At 41.0% G+C, this 14,850-nt stretch overlaps 1 long non-coding RNA gene and 1 pseudogene across 1 annotated transcript in view; one reads left to right on the top strand and one right to left on the bottom strand.

Moving 5' to 3' along the window:
* Window positions 1–13,814, top strand: part of LOC106736447 (uncharacterized) — a 34,930-nt gene extending 21,116 nt beyond the window's left edge. The window contains exons 2-3 of the long non-coding RNA XR_001371448.1: window positions 11,281–11,360; window positions 13,528–13,814. This is a non-coding gene — a long non-coding RNA (uncharacterized LOC106736447). The remainder of the gene's footprint in view (window positions 1–11,280; window positions 11,361–13,527) is intronic.
* On the bottom strand, window positions 2,454–3,704 carry LOC102486407 (tripartite motif-containing protein 59-like; annotated as a pseudogene).
* Window positions 13,815–14,850: the final 1,036 nt, after the last annotated feature.

Raw genomic sequence — 14,850 nt, forward strand, 5'->3', positions numbered from 1 at the left:
AGTTTTAAGCCACCAGGTCTGGGACGCGAACCGCGGTCGACTACGTGGGAGTCAAGTGACATAGCCATTACGCTAACTGCTGGTTCCCTTAGATTTAGATCTTTGATCCACCTTGACTTTATTTTTGTCAGAGGTGAGAGGTAGGGGTTCAGATTCATCTTTCTGCAAGTGGAGATCCAGTTTTGCCAGCACCATTTACTGAAGAGGTTTTCCTTTTCCCACTGAATTGACTGGTATTCTGATTGAGATGGCAAGCCAATGGAGGGTTTTGTAGTCATAACAGAATCACTTTGGCTTCTGTGTTGAAAATAGACCTGGACCAGCAGATAGCATAGCAGTTCTGTTGCTGAACTTCCACATAGCCGAACCCGGTTTGAGTCCCAGACCTGGTGGCTTGTAATCCACACTGGGTGCATGTGTGTGTGTACCCAAGATCCCAGGGAAGAGAATGGATTGCAGCGTGGCCATCCTCCCTGGGGGGGTGATTTCTTATTTTTCCTCTTACTGTCTCTTCCCTCTCTCTCAGCAAGTGCATGTACCCTGAGACATTAGCCATCAAAAGAGAGGGAGAGAGAGAGAGAGAGAAAGAAAGAAGAACACAGGCTGAACATGGTGGGGGAAGGGTGGAGAGGCTGAACATGGTGGGGGAGAGGTGGAATAAGTTCACAGCAGCAAGAGCAGTTAGAAGAATATAATAACCATTCAAGAAGGTGAATTATGTTTTAGATCAAAATCATAGAAGTGAAGCTAGGGAACCAGCAGTTAGTGTAATGGCTATGTTGCTGGACTCCCACATAGTCGACCGTGGTTCGCATCCCGGACTCGGTAGCTTAAACTTACACCGGGTGCGTGTGCGTGCATGCCCAAGATCCCGAGAGGAGAATGGAGGAGAAGGGATTGCGGCGTGACCATCCCCCCTGGGGGTGATTTCTTGCTTTCTGTCTCTCTGTCTCTGTCTGTCTGGCGAGCGCACACGCCCTATAGCGAAAACCTCTCCAAAAAAAAAAAAAAAAAAGAAGTGAAGCTAGTAACAAGTGGTCAAATCTTAGATATATTATGAAAGCTAGCCTTTCAATATCTCCAGAAGGATTGGATCATATGACATGAGAGAAAGAGAAGACACAAAGACAACTGCAAAGATTTGGCCTGAGTGACTAGCTGGAATTGCCATTTACTGGAAATTTTAAGGCTGCAGTGGAGGAAAGGGGCATGGGTTTAGCATTGGACATGTGAAATTAGAGCTATCTGAATATATACAAGTGGAACTAGAGTAAGTATGAATTTAAAGCTGAATGGGAATATTCTGGAGTGGAGATGTAAATGTAGGAATCTGTAAGGATATAAAATGATATTTAAAACTATGAGACTGTCCAAATTTATTCAAACCATGATCAATTCTCATATTTTTCCCTATGGATTTCTAAAACATAAAAGGTATGGCAGTATGAGATGAGCTTGGAAGGTAAGCAGAAATAAGATTGTAAAAGACCTCAGCGTGGCCTATACCCTGATGGAGAGCTGGTTGAAATCAGCAGAAAGATGTGGTCAGACCTGCTTCTACCCAACCTGCTTCATAACACTAGTGAAGCGTGAAAGAAGGATTAGAAACAAGTCATTTAGGAGGCTATTACAAAGTCTAGGCAAGAGATAACACACTAATGTTTCTCAAATCTCTCTATGCATGGTAGTAGACACAGGATGGGACAGATGCAAGAAATACTAAAGCGGGTAGAATGGAAAGGACTTAATAGTTTTTTGATTATGGGAAGTGAGAATGATAACCCAAGTTCTAGTGTCACTAACTAGCGGATAGTGGTGCCATTTACTATGACAGGAAACAGATGAAGGAGAAAAAGGTCTGGAGAGTAAAAGAAAAATCAATGATATGATAAATATTGAATATAAATTTAAGAGCTCCTTAGGATCAACCAGTCCTTTGGCTTTCAAAATTAAGTCTCCCAGTTAATTTTGTTCATACTTTCAGTATGAGAAGAGCATTCACTGAGTTATTCAGTACAGACACTATGATTGGCTTGAACATTATGCTTATCTGTGTAAAATAGTTTGTTATTCAAACTCCTCGTGCCATTGTTGATATCCTTAAGGTGCCAGGTTTGACCAGCGGCAACCTAGCCTCTCTGACATTGTCACAGTAATGAGTGTGTGGGGTCTTCTCTCTCTCTGTTTTTCTTCCAAATCAAGTAATTACTAGGCTTTCTTGTAATTTTCTAATGATTTGAATCATGTTTCAGATATTCAAATTTGTACCTTTGTGTCATTTCTAACCAAAAGAAGTAGAAGGATTTAGTACATTTCTATATATTTGTTGCAGCTCTAATAAAGTTTAATTTGCTATTTACTTACCCATGCTATTCCTATTTCTCCATTTAGAAATGGTTAGAGTCTGCTGTACAAAATAAGCCCATTTAAACAATTCAGATTTAAGTTTTCACTCAATGAGAAACTATCTTTCCCATGAATTCCTTCGACAAATATAAAGTATGACATAGTATATTTTTTACATCACATAGATTGTTAGATAATCTTTGGTAAACAGAGAGACTTCTGAAAAACATACTGAAGTGATTTCATTCAAAGGATATGATGTTTTGGTTGAAAAAGAGTATCACCATTAATTTTACTGAAATTAGTGTAACTATAACAATGTTTAACATTTTTAAAAATTCAACTTCTTTTTCATCCTTCTCAGGCCAGGAACATAGTATTCTTTTGAAGAAATTTTCATTTCAGTAATGAGTACCTTCTTAATTTCCCCAATTTCTGTTCTATTCTCTTCTTCTTTCAATACTTTGCTAATTTGAGGATAAATTTCAACAAGCTGGACCTCAAGAAATGATCTTTGTTCTAAGATCTGCACATGTTGGCAAACATCATCAATTTTTAAAAGAAATTTAAGTGGAGATTCTTCTTGTAAAGGTGTCATCAGTGTCATTAATTCAAGCTGCTACTGTCTCATTTCTCTCATTCTTTCAATTTGTAGAGTATACTCTTGATTAATGAGATTTCCAACATCACAGACAGCTGTTAGGAAGAAATGTTTTTTCTGTGCTAAGGTATTGCTGAGCTCTTTAAGATACTGGAGAACAACTTCCTTATCACCCTGGATCATTTTCCCAGAATGAGATTTTCGTTCTTCCAGCTTTTCTGTAAGATGAATAAGATCTGTCCAGTGTGCATCAGTTAACTGTTCAATCAGTTTTTGTGGTGTAGCCTTTCCTTTCAGATAGGCACTCTGAAGGTCATCTGTAGGATGACCATGATGTTTACCTGTGGTAGGGCAATGACCACAAACTAATTTTTTTATCTATTAGGCAATAAACATTTAAAGGTTGCCTATAATGTTCAGGGCAGGTGACAATATCCGATGGTCTTCTTGCTGGTAGTTTTCAATAATATTCCTTAATGCAAAATTAACAAGTAAAGGTTCATACCAGTTGGAGCAATTTCAGTAATACTTCTGCAGTTGTGGCATGGCCATCCCCCCGTGAGGCGATTTCTCTCTTTCTGTCTTTCTGGCGAGTGCATGGATGTATAAAGGTCTCCATATATAAAGATTAGCCAAATGCCTGAAAAACATTTTCCAAAAAATTTCTACAAAATGTATGAGAACATAGTAGTACACGAGGTTCTTCAAAAATACTGTAACCAATGGGACATGTTTACTTACTCTCAAAATGAGGCATTTCCTACTTTGACAGTCTTAAGGTTTGGGGGCTGAATATATTTTCCCTTCTCCAACTTTTCCAGATTGTTTTATTCTTATTCTAAAATTAAATTTATCTTCAATTTATTTTCTAAGAAAAGACTGTTAAATACCATGTCACAGGAATAGTTCTTAGTTCAGTCTTTGATGTCACCTTCCCTATGCTTCATCATGTTTTTAGAAAAGTAGTGACAAGTACCAACAGCTGTGGAGCTTCAGTAGTAGTATTATGTGTGCCTTAAAATTCGAATAATTTGGGCCAGTCAAGTGGCATGGTGGTTAAAACGGCTAGATCCCATGGGGCTGACTGCACAATCAAGTCCTGAAACCGGAAGCTTAAAAAACACGCATGAGCCTTGTGTGCTTGACCAAAATCCCGGAAAGAAAATGTGGTGTCTTCTCTTTAAAATCCAGAACATGTGGGCAGCAGGTGATATGGTTGTTAAGGTGCTGGATTCCCACATGGTCAAGCATGGTTTGAGTCCTGAACTTGGTGGCTTGCTATCTCTTTCTGTCTCTCTCAGGTGTGCATGTGTGCCCTATAGCAAATTGGAAAATAATAATAATGATAAGTTAAAGAAATAATTTTTTGAGAGGTTTTTGCTATAGGGCACATGCGCTTGCCAGAAAGACAGAGAGAGAGAAATCACCCAACGGGGGGGATGGCCACGCCACAATCCCTTTACCTCCATTTTTCTCTCAGGATCTTGGGCACGCACACACACGTGCCCGGTGTGAGTTTAAGTCACCAGGTCCGGGACTTGAACTGTGGTGACTACATGGGTGTCCGGCAACATAGCCATTACACCAACTGCTGGCCCCAGTTAAATAAATAATTTTTAAAATCCAGAACATATATTTTATTTTTACTGTAATAAATACTTTGAAAAATATAGATGATTTGAAAGAAAAAATGGGCGTTTCTAATTTAATCTTTTGCTGACACCTAGTGCCAGAATGAGGCATATTCTAGCTGCTTCAAGTAAGGGGGAAAAAGAAACAGGATTTTTAAATTACCATGCTTTGAAATAGAAAATAATGATGATCTATATTAGCAAACAGTAAGACCTACCTTAACTTTACATTTTTTCACAGTTTCCCATATTTAAATATTAGTGTTTTGAAGTATGCAGACACTTGTAATGTCTATGACTTCAATTTTCAGGGATTGTTTCTCTATTCTTATTTTTGGCTACCTGCTGGGGGGATTTCTAAGAGTGCTTGGAGATACAAGTAAGTCAGAATTTTACTCACTGTGAATTTTGAAGCATTTAGGACAAATTCCTCTTGAAAGTTGTATGGGATGAGGACTTGAGTCCTCAGTGTTTTCATGACCATACTTTCAACTATTGAACAATCCTCAATTTCATATTAAGGGTTTATGATAAACAAAAAATCTACCCTTCCATGTAATTATTACAAATGACCATTTATGAAGAATATTGGCTTCATTAATGGGGGTAGGGGAAGATTCTTTTTCTGAGAGAGAGATTTTTGCTATAGGGCATATGCACTCACTGGAGAAACAGAGACAGAAAGTGAGAAGTCACCCCCCAGGGGGATGCCCATGCCACAGTACCTTCTCCTCCACCCTCCTCTCGGGATTTTGGGCATGCATGCACATGTGCCCGGTGCATTTTAAGTCGTGGGGTCTAGGACTCGAACTGTGGTTGACTACGTGGGAATCCAGTGAGGTAACCATTACACCATTTGCTGGTCCCTAGAATGACCTGTTAAGACATGAAATAATTTTAAGGAGAAACAGGCATGATTCGCATAGGTATTATTAAAAGCCATGTTTGAACTATTTATGGTAACTAGGCAGCAGAGCCATTCAAGAGGATTACATTTGTGTTTGGAGGTGTTATAGCTACAAAGACAGGGAAAACTGGAAAACATAAGGTTTCTAAAAATGAATGTACTAGTTCTCTACTTGAATCTGCATCTACTGGCTATGTGAACTTAGATGTGCAAGTCTCAGTTACCTCATCCCTAAACTAAAGACAATGATAATACTGCTTGCCATATGGGGTTGCTGTGAGTGTTGAAGTGTTCCACAAAATTCTCAACACATGGCAAGTGCCCAATAAACAATAACTGCTACTTGTAATAGCAATATTGAAAATAATTAAGCATATCTCCTGCCTCCTCCCATGGAGTTGAATGTGGTACTACTGACAAGAAAAGGAGGTTACCCATTGTCAATGCTGCAGAACACTTTGGAAGGTAATTGTGACCATTTCGGCCTCAGCACCAGACACCACAGATTCAAGGTCAAGTAGCCCCTGGCAAGTGATGGAGGCATGTTCCCAGATGGGATGTGAAATCAGCCTCACTTAAGGTAATGTCAGAGAAATAGGAGAATAACCTTCAAATTCTCTAGCTGTCTCAGTACCTGTTCACTGCCCTATGCTCCAAAGAAACAAAATTGCTTGCTGTGTAAAAAGGTCATTAATGTAGTATAGGCTCTGGGGTCAGACTGACCCGACTTTGAATTCAAGCGCTACCAATGACAAGCTGATTTCGTACAAAGTTACTTAACTTTTCTGAGACTTGATACTTTCATTTATAAAATTGGGGATAATAATAGTAATACCTGACTTTTAAGGTCATTCCCAGGAGTAGATTAAATGATATGTGTAAATAACTTTGCACAATGCCTGGCATATAATCGAACCTGGCCTGGATGCCTTAGTGCTACCGACCTTTGTAAAAGCACTTTTCATAGCTTCCTAAAACCTTTAAGGCAAAGGTGAAAACCCTTAGCTTACTACACAAAGCTTTTCTTGAGGTCTTTAGCCTCTACCCACCCCTCTGGCCTCCTTTTCCATCACCCAATTACCTTCTCCAAGAAACCTTTCCTGATACCCTTCTTGAGTCTCTCTCCTATAGTACCAGCCAGCTGTTGTGTCAATGCTGATGTGATTATCTGTAGTCCTCCTAATGTGCTAGCAAGGGGCCAGCAGGTGGCGTGGCGGTTGAGACACTAGACTTCTAGATGGCCGACTGTGGTTCACGTCTCACATTCTCTCTCTCTCTCTCTCTCTCTTTCTCTCCTGGGCACATGTGCCCTGCGTAAACTTAAAAATAATAAAAATTATAAATAAAATTAAATAAATAATTCTTTTTTAAAAAAAGTGCTAGCAAAGTGAATAGCTCAGAGTAAAGTTTTTAAAATACGTGATGAATGAATGAGTGGATAAAAAAATGAATATCAATAGGAGAAGGTGAAAATACAGTCCTACTGCTTTTGAAAATAGTGGTTCTACAAGCAAGGCCCCTGGGCCAGCAGCAAGAATTGGCACCTGGGAACTTGGAAATGCAAATTACCAGCCCAACCCTATTCCTATGAATCAGAATCTCTGGGGATGGGGCCCAACTATCTGCATATTAATCACCTACCAGTGATTCTGGTGTACCCGAATTAGAGATATAGTTAGTATTGATACTAATTTCTTAAATTTACTTGGTACTTAATGAACTACAAAATGCTTTCCTAACTACTGTGTTTGAAAATAAAAATGAAATGGAAAGGAGGATATGATTAAGGAGTTCAGATCTGTTTTAGATTCATTCCTATTTAAGAGGCCTCTGAGTTCTGGTCTGTCGTACCGGGAAAATAAGATGTGTGTCTCTCAGAGGATGGGTCTTCCAAAAGCTTGTGGAAAATGCCTATTACGAAAAAGTTATGGATGGTTTCCATTCTTTGCGCACCAAAACAAATTCCTACTTTAATGCCTTTTCTCCATGAACTTTTTGAAGTCCCCTTGTAGGAAAGCTTGTCTAGCCAGACTGAAGTCTCAGTGGCCTCTGTGGAATGCAGCCCCTCCCATGAAATTGCATTGGTTGGTTGGATGAAGAATTCTAGGTAGGCAGGGATGAAAGTGATTAAATGTTTTTTTAAGGTTTTTTTCAATAGGGCACATATGCTCGCAAGAGGGGAGAGAGACAGAAAGAGACAGTGAGAGAGAAAGTGAGAAGTCATGCCCTAGAAGGGATGGCCATTCTGCAGCCTTCATTCTCCTCCTGGGATTTTGGGCATGCGCACACATGCACCTGGTGTGACACTCAAGCACCCAGTCCTGGGACTTGAACTGTGGTCAGCCATGTGGAAGTCCAGTGTCCAGACCACGATGACACCTGCTGGTCACAGAAAGTGATTAATATTAAGTGAGGTTGTAGGAAAACAAAAGCTACAGGAAGAAAGACTCACTCCAGTAGGCGATGAGGATTACATGAGTGTTTTCAACACTTTATGCAGACATGATGTTCCAGTAAGTGAAAGAAGTTGCTTGCAAAATTGTGACCTCATTTTTAGTTCAAAAAAATATTGCTCAACTGTCAAAGGAAAAAGTAGTGAAAGACACTTAAATATTAATGATGATTTTTCTATGGGTAGTACGATCTATTTGCAAGAAACATTATTATTTTTATAATGAGAAAAGTGTATAAAGTTGTTTCTGTGTACCTGGAAGACTGACATGCAGAACCAATGGTTGGTGTAGCTGGAGGCAGAATTTGAAAGACTGGCACCTTAGAGGACAGAAGGAGCTGGAAAGAACCCAGGACAATCTAACCAATAACAGGGGCTCCCAAAGCATTGAAATAAGAGAAGAGGACACCCTTTAGAGGTAGACAAAGGCTCAAGATGCTGCTGACTCAAGCTTTCTGATAACTCAAGGGCAACTTCAAGCAGAAGAGAAGAGAAAGCTAGAGCATGGCTAGAAAAAGGCTTGGCTTTTCCCAAGGCCCTAGAAGTCAAGAGGGCTCATGTGGAAAGTGGAAGTGAGGGTAAATTATCTTGAATAGTTAATGACTCCAAGACAGCAGCTGAAGGAGGTATCAATTTGAAGAAAGGAAGAGGAGATTAGGGAAGTGAGCAACTGGTGCCAGAAACAGACTAGTACTTTAAACTCGTGCCAAGCTAGTTTCATAAAATGAGATTATGTACCAATAATTTACATATTCTGCATATATTACATCATCAGGAAAGTCATGACATATTTTTCTATGTTTTTCCATGCAAAAATGTGTCATAACCTCCTCAATGACCTAATAGTTTATACAGTAACATTTTTTTCAAACTATGTTAAAAATTGGTTGTGTTTGGGACCAGCAGTTAGTGTAATGGCTATGTCGCTGAACTCCCATGTAGCTGACCGTGGTTCAAGTTCTGGACCTGGTGGCTTAAACTCACACCAGGCGTGTGTGCGTGCATGCCCAAGATCCCAAGAGGAGAATGGAGGAGAAGGGATTGCAGCATGGACATCACCCCGGGGGATGATTTCTCGCTTTCTATCTCTCTGTCTCTCTGTTTCTGGTGAGCGCACGTGCCCTATAGCAAAAACCTCTCCAAAAAAAGAAAAGTGTTTGTGTTCTTGAAAATGAGCAGCAGTTACATTGGAGAGGAGATTGATACAGAGTTAAAGTAGAAGTTCTGAATCTCAAGGGCATGATCTCTGGAGAAGTTCCCCACCCTCCTCTTCCTATTTTTTGTCTTGGGTGTGAAAAATTAGTATTTAAACAGTCTGCATTTCTTGAACAGTTAGCGATGAAAGGTTTTGAATGGGTTGTCTCATCTACTCTTCTATGAGTTAGATATACCACTATTATTCTTAAATTTCTAAATGAGGGAATGGAGGTATAGCTAGCAAAGGGCGGTGTTAGAACTGTCTGACTCTGAAGCTCGAATTCCTTCTAAAACACTACTCTGCATGTGTTATTCCTGCAAATACCCTAGAGCAACTAACGATAGTCATGAAATGCTAAAATTGTAATACTTAGAGTGAGGTTGTAAAGAAAGTGATGGAGTCATACTACTTTCGTGGGAATGTGAATAGGTGTGACCTTTCTGAAGGACAATCTGGCAATATTTACCAGAAGACTGTTAAGTGCAAATACCCTTTGTGTCAGCTATTGAAGTACTAGTAATTCACCCTAAGTTTAACTAGCAGTGATATATGTGTGAGCCATTCAGTGCAAACAACTAGATGCAACCAGTGTCCTCCAATGGTGAGCTGGATAACTAAATTAGGGCACAACCATGAAAAAAACAAATAAAGGAGATATTTATGTTCTGAAATGGAAAAATCATCAATATCTAGTAAGTGAAAAAAGCAAAGTGCAGGACAGTATGTATAGTATGATTATTTTTGTTAAGAAATAATATATATGTATATTGTGTATATGCATATATACATACAGAGAGAGAGAGAGAGATGAATTAATAGGCCTAGCTGCAGTGGTGCCCACACTAGGCTGCTGCATCACAATACTGGAAGGCATGTGAGAGGCCCTGGGTTCAGATTCCAGGTACACTTGAAAACACTGGGTGTACCCATGGGGCTGGCTGGAGAGTTGGCTAGAAAAGATGGCAATGTAGTGAGACCCTGTTGAAGGTACCCATCTCTCTCTCCCTCCCTCTCTTGCTCATAAAAGAAAAAAATAAGCTTTTTTTTTTTTTTTTTAAAAAAAAAAGGTTTATTGGGGTCAGCCCATGGCCCTAGTGGTAGGGAATCAGATTCCACATGACTGATCACTGTGCAAATCTCAGCCCTGGTGGCTTGAAAAACACACCATCTACATGTGCATCAGTGCCCTAAATTCTGACAGGATGGAGAGAGACAAGAAGAGATTGCAGCATGACCACAGCTCATGTTGTTCCTCCCTTTAAAATATTATAAAGTGGGACTAGCAGGGGGCGTAGTAATTAAGAGACTGGATTCCCATGTGGCCTCTCCCTCTTTCTAACTCTCTGTCTCTCTCTGGCATATGTATGCACTCTGGCAGAAAAAAAAAGTGAATTGATAGAAATAGAGACATATAAAATGTAAATAATTTTTCCCTAAAAGGAAACATTTTTTTTTTAGAGAGATTTTTATTTTGCTATAGGGCATGTGCTCTCACCAGAGAGAAAGGGAGAAATTACCCTCTAGGGAAGATGGCCACCCCACAATCCCTTCTCCTCTTGGATTTTGAGAATGCACACACAAGCACCCAGTGTGAGATTTAGGTTGCTGGGTCCAGGACTTGAACCGTAGTCAACTACATGGGAGTCCAGCAATGTAACCGTTACACCATCTGCTGATCCACAAAAGAAACTTTTAATGATAATATCTTTGGCAAGAGTAACTGAATTATTTTTGTGCCATTTAGAGATATTTGGGCTTTTACATTTTTGTTCTACTCCCTATGTTCTCTATTTTTATTTATTTTTTAAAGAATTATTTTACTTAACTTACTTACTTAATTAATTTTTAAATTTGACCAGAGAGGGACAAAAGGTGGAGGAGCGAGAAAGCAAGCCACCAGGTCCGGGACTCGAACATTGTCTGCCAAGTGAGAGTCCAGTGCCCTCAATCACCACGCCACCTGCTGGTCCCACTATTTTCTCTATCTAAATAAACAGAACTAAATCCTTCATTAAATCTTCTTTTAAGTACAAATGAAATAGGTAGCATTTATTAAGACTACAAAATGTGCTGTGGAGTGTTGCTAAGCACTGCCTGTGATACTTCATTACATTCTCATATTAAATTCTTATCTCCTTTTTACAGGTGAGGAGTTACAGGCTCAGAAAGGAAAAATCATTTGCCTGAGGACCCACACTAGAAGCTGAGGAAGCTGCAATTTAAATGTAGGTCTTACTCATCTCTGAGTCCTAACCTTCACTCACCAGGCCAAACACTTGTTTGCCAAACCCTAGACAGTAAGCATATTGTTTTTTGATGAGTGGTAGTCAACACCTTTCTTTTGTTCCTCTCTTAAAAATATTATAAAGTGGGGCCAGCAGGTGGAGTAGTGGTTAAGGTGCTGGACTCCCACATGGCTAACCATAGTTCAAGTCCCAGACCTGGAAGCTTAAAACTCATGTTGAGCGTGTGTGTGTGTGTGTGTGTGTGTGTGTGTGTGTTCAAAATCCTGAGAGGATAATGGAGGAGAAGGGATTGTGTCATGCTCATCACCCCAGGGGGGTGATTCCTCACTTTCTGCCTGTCTGTCTCTGGTGAGCACGCATGCCTATAGCAAAAATCTCTCAAAAATATTGGGAACCAGCAGTTAATGTAATGGCTATGGCGCTGGACTCCCACGTAGTCAACCGCGGTTCGCGTCCCAGACCTGGTGGCTTAAAACTCATGCCAGGCACATGTGCGTGCGTGCCCAGGATCCCGAGATGAGAATGGAGGAGAAGGGATTGCGGCGTGACCATCCCCCCTGGGGGGTGATTTCTTGCTTTCTGTCTCTCTGTCTCTCTCTGTCTGTCTGGTGAGTGCACGCGCCCTATAGTGAAAACCTCTTCAAAAAAAAAAATTATAAAGAGGTATTAACTCCCTATCCTATACTAGTATCTAATCATTGTTTAAAAATTAAACAGATATGAGAAATGTAACCCTTTCATAATAACCCTTTCATAATTAATGACTTTGAGATTTGAATTGCTGTATGACTAATGCATACACTAAGATATTTTATGTAAATGGGAATACCTATACATTTGTTCAGTGTCTTATTTTTGCACCCCTTGTGTCTTGATCAACTTATTTGTTTGGTTGGATTATTTTGTTCATGAGAGAAAGATACAGTAGAATCCCCAGTTCATGGGCATGTGTGTGGCCAGTGTACTCAGGAAAGTCTCTGGATGGGAGCCTGGAACCTTCCCACTCTACTAATGCAGAGTATGGTGTTTTACTGTTGTGCCACTGTGCAGCCCCAATGTGCATCTTTTGATCACAGCACTTACAAATCTACTTTTCTCTTTTAAATAGCTGCGTAGTATTCCATTTTACCAATATGTATGTATATAATTTTTTGAGAGGTTTTTGCTATAGGACGTGTGTGCTCACCAGAAAGACAGAGAGAGACAGAGAGACAGAAAGTGAGAAATCACCTCCCCCCACCCCCACCCCAGGGAGGACGGCCATGCTGCAATCCCTTCTCCTCTTGGGATCTTGGGCACACACGCACATGTGCCCGGCGTGAGTTTAAGCCACTAGGTCCAGGACTCAAACCACTACATGGGAGTCCAGCAACATAGCCATTGCGCTAACTACTGGTCCCTGTATATAATTTTTTAAATCACCTATTAAATGATATCTAACCAACTTTCTATTGTTAGCTTTCTTTTTCTTCTTCTTTTTTTTTTAATGTCTCATCAGAGACAGAGGGGTTGGAGTGAAAAAGCACCCCCTCTCAGGGGAAATGACTACACAACCTTCTCTTTTCCTCCATTCTCCTCTCAGGATTTCGGGCATCCACACACTCATGCCCAGTGTGTTTTTTCGAGCCACCAGCTCTGGGACTGGAAGGGTTCAGTCAGCCATGTGAGGTCCAGCTTCCTTAATCTCCAGGCCACATGCTGGCTGTCAATTGTTCACTTGCTTAAGCAAAGCTGTAGTGAATACCCTTCCTATGAAACTTTAGAGGTATCTTCAGGCTGAGTGTGACATTTGTCAGCCTGTGGTTGATGAGAGTGACCCAACAGAACTTAGTACTGAGGATAGGGGTATGTTTCATTGTGTGAAAAACACAAAGACCTCTCTTCAAAACACAGTCAACACATTCAGAGATATTACAGCTGCCAACAGTTGGGACAAAAGCAGGATTGCTCAACACTGGTTGGATCAGAAGAAGAGTTTCCAGACTCAGTTACAAGCATGGCTGCTGAAGGGCTGTGGATTCCACGACAGTCTAGAGACAGCTAGAGGGAGATGTGCAGCAGAAACCCAAACTCGGCAACGGCATGCATGGAAGGAGCAGTATGACGTATGGGGAGACTCATAACTCATAGATCAAACTTCTTCCAGCAGAGGGCAGTGCCTCAGATATCAGGCTGGACCCAGGGCCAGCTGGAACTAGAGCTGGGGACTTCGCTAGAGAGACCGCACCAGCCTGAGGCCCAGGAGAAATTAAACTAGGCTGCCCTTTGAATACTGTAAGTGACATTGGGGAATACCCAGGGATGGACTGTGGGACTTCACCCTACTGTTAAAAGTATATTATACTACAGTAATATATTGTGTTCATGTCTAACAATTTGAGTTGTATGATATTCTTTGATACAGGTTGGCCATTAAGGCTTGCAAGTCTCTAGGGTTTCTGGGTGCATGCTTGAGTCAAAAAGATAGTGAGAGATATGCCTAAAATACAGCCTGGCCTCTGGGTCTCGGACCCTGTGGATCTGACACAAAGTTTACAAATAGAAAGTTAGCAAAGGCAAAGATATGTAAGAAGTAAAAATTTTATCTAAAAATAGAAACGTAGTGTTTAACACTGGAGTTATTTGCTTTCAAATTTCAACCACTATGAAGCAAGGCCTTTAAAACAAAACTTGATATGGAGGACCCAGCCATGCAAATTGGTATGCATGCAGATAATCAGTCTTTTTTTAAAAGAAGTCTGTAGGCCTAAACTATTTCCAATCAACTCTTCTTTGAACATCACCTCTGCTTCCATGTAGTGGTCGGAATCAAATAGGGACAAAACTGAGTATGGATAGACTACCATAAAGTCTATTTCTAATGCTCTTACTTTCAAGCTTTGGGATTTTTTAAAAAGGACTGACTTTGGTGTTTGCTGATAGGGTCAAGGCACATTTGCCAGATGATAAAAGTACTGTGTGTGTGTTTATCAGGCATGGCTGAATAAAAGACACCACTTAGCACATCAGAGCAATCACAAAGTCCAACGGTAGTTTGCATGCATTTCCTAGAAAAATATCAAGGGGAAGAAATACCCGCAAAGAGAATAAACTTCCTAGGCTGCTTTATTGCCCAGGTAACTTCCAATGCAGGAGTGACTGGCGTTCCCGGGTCCCTTGATTGGTAAATACAGTATTAGCCGGCTGTCCTGCGCGGGCCAAGGAGCGGATCGAGAAGTCCTTCGACTCAGCTGGGGGGTCTCGGAGAAGCGCGGGGACTTCAGGGGGCCTGGGGGTGGGACGGTCAGCAGCCGCCGCAGGGGGGAAAGGCCGAACGCTGGAGGTTCTCCAGGAGGCCCCCTCCTAGGCTGTAGCCCGGACCCGAGACCTTCCGGGCCGGCTCGCTAGCTCAGCAGGGCGCGGCCCCAGCGCCACCCGGCTCCCTCGGAGAGGTGGGACTTTCCCCACCGGAAGTGATCCCGTCCAGTCT

Source organism: Tupaia chinensis, unplaced genomic scaffold (assembly GCF_000334495.1).
Source record: "Tupaia chinensis unplaced genomic scaffold, TupChi_1.0 Scaffold140308_1, whole genome shotgun sequence".
Lineage (NCBI taxonomy): Eukaryota > Metazoa > Chordata > Mammalia > Scandentia > Tupaiidae > Tupaia > Tupaia belangeri.